At 45.1% G+C, this 2500-nt stretch overlaps 1 protein-coding gene across 3 annotated transcripts in view; it reads left to right on the top strand.

The window, feature by feature from the left end:
* The window catches only part of wwp2 (WW domain containing E3 ubiquitin protein ligase 2), a 39476-nt gene that overhangs the window by 15644 nt on the left and 21332 nt on the right, over positions 1 to 2500 (top strand). The window lies entirely within an intron of this gene.

Below are 2500 nucleotides of genomic sequence, written 5' to 3'. Positions count from 1 at the left end.
GTGTGTATGTGTGTGTGTGTATGTGTGTGTGTGTATGTGTGTGTGTATGTGTGTGTGTGTGTGTGTGTGTGTATGTGTGTATGTGTGTATGTGTGTATGTGTGTGTGTGTGTGTGTGTGTTTTTCTCTTGCAAATTCTGCTGTGCTGAGGTCAATGGTATGAGAATAGGCTTGGCGTCCAAACTGCACATGTTTAGATATGAAGTCCACACATGGCAGGAGTGTGTGTGTGTGTGTGTGTGTGTGTGTGTGTGTGTGTGTGTGTGTGTGTGTGTGTGTGTGTGTGTGTGTGTGTGTGTGTGTGTGTGATTGCGGGTGCCTTAAGTGTGGGTATCAGTGAGAAAAAGAGAGAACAGTGTATGAGAATTTAACCATATCACACGTTATATTAAAAAAACAACATCTATATAGAATTATTTTATATAGAATATATTGTATAGAAGTGGGGGGGCACGGTGGCTTAGTGGTTAGCACGTTCGCCTCACACCTCCAGGGTCGGGGTTCGATTCCCGCCTCCGCCTTGTGTGTGTGGAGTTTGCATGTTCTCCCAGTGCATCGGGGGTTTCCTCCAGGTACTCCGGTTTCCTCCCCCAGTCCAAAGACATGCATGGTAGGTTAATTGGCATCTCTGGAAAATTGTCCGTAGTGTGTGAATGCGTGAGTGAATGAGAGTGTGTGTGTGTGTGTGTGTGTGTGAGTGAATGAGAGTGTGTGTGTGCCCTGCGATGGGTTGGCACTCCGTCCAGGGTGTATCCTGCCTTGATGCCCGATGACGCCTGAGATAGGCACAGGCTCCCCGTGACCCGAGAAGTTCGGATAAAGCGGTAGAGAATGAATGAATGAATATTGTATAGAAATACAGAAATGTTTGTTGTGTGTGTGTGTGTGTGTGTGTGTGTGTGTGTGTGTGTGTGTGTGTGTGTGTGTGTGTGTGTGTGTATTCAAGAAAACAAAAAAACTTTGAACAGAGTTTTAGACTCATGGTATCTTAAGTGTGTAACCCAGACAGTAGTAGTAGTGACGTGACCTACGGCTAAGTAAGGCGACCCGTACTCCGAATTTGTTCTCTTCATTTAACCCATCCAAAGTGCACACACACACACACACACAGCAGTGAACACACACACACCGTGAACACACACACAGCAGTGAACACACACACAGTGAACACACACCCGGAGCAGTGGGCAGCCATTTATGCTGCGGCACCCGGGGAGCAGTCGGGGGGTTCGGTGCCTTGCTCAAGGGCACCTCAGTCGTGGCCGGCCCGAGACTCGAACCCAGTCAGACTCTCTAACCATTACGCCGCCTCCTTTCCCACAAAAAAACAAAACAACAATTTATCTGTATTTTGTACCACAATTGAACTGGACGATTAAGGGTCCGCTTGTTCTTTTACAATGTAGAATTGTTATAATAAATATAAAAGTAATTTTATTATATCTCACCGGTTATTATATAGAATAATATAAAGTTTGCGTACTTGGGTTATTGTGTGGTAACAAAGAATTACATGCAGATGGTTATTAGAGATTTCTGAGGCGTTATTATAGTTTATAACAAATATGAGTTTTGTACAGAGTTTTACTGAGTGTTCTTTACTGAAGTATACAGTTGTGTGTTAGTACAGTGGTCCCCAACCTTTTTATTGGCCCGCTGGGGGTGGGGGCTGGGTTGGTGGTGGCTATACAATTGAACAAAAATGAATAATTTTAATGTAATTGTATTTAAACATGGCTTTTTAACTCACTACAACACTACAATGAGAACCCTGAGCTTGTTTCTTTACAACGAGACGGTTCCATCTGGGGTAATAGGAGACAATGACACCCGAAGTGTGTCGCTTATGTCCAGTTTATTCCGTCGTTTTGTTTCGGTTGCCGTCACTGCAGAAATCCCCGCTTCACACAGATAGCATGTCTGACATGACGATAGGGATGTAAGTGCTGTGGTGACAATCTCAGGGTATTCCGCCATGACTTTAATCCAGAACACCGGCAGAGTTTCTAACTTTCTAACGACGTCTGTTTCGTGCTCATTTTTGCTAATTTGTGGGTTAAATTTGAGCAAACACAATATACACGTACACCAAGCACTGTTAAACATGACAAAGTACCGGTGAACAGAGAGAAGAGCGATACACACCTTCTCTCTCCACCAAAGCTACAACACCACTGCCGCTCGCAGCCGCTCGGCTCCAGACGTCACCTAAACCCGGCCCCATATCACGATATTTTGCGCATGCGCGGTATCGGTGCGGCTTTAGGTGACGTCTCTCAGCTCCCGGTTAACCTCTCGTCCATGGAAAGTCGCACAAACCCGAGAGAAATACACCACAGTAAATAACATGGAAATAATTTAATGTTCCTTGGGCGGCCCGGTACCATTTGGTCTACGGCTTGGGGACATTGTGTTAGAGGACATCATGTCCAAGATGTTAGAGACTCGACATCATGTTGTATATTTATTGATGGTGAGTGTTATGGGGGATCAGCCATGAT

This window comes from Tachysurus fulvidraco, chromosome 17 (assembly GCF_022655615.1).
Source record: "Tachysurus fulvidraco isolate hzauxx_2018 chromosome 17, HZAU_PFXX_2.0, whole genome shotgun sequence".
NCBI classification, from domain to species: Eukaryota; Metazoa; Chordata; class Actinopteri; order Siluriformes; family Bagridae; genus Tachysurus; species Tachysurus fulvidraco.
The sequence above is the reverse complement of the archived record's forward strand: the minus strand, read 5'-3'. Positions and strand labels throughout refer to the sequence as shown.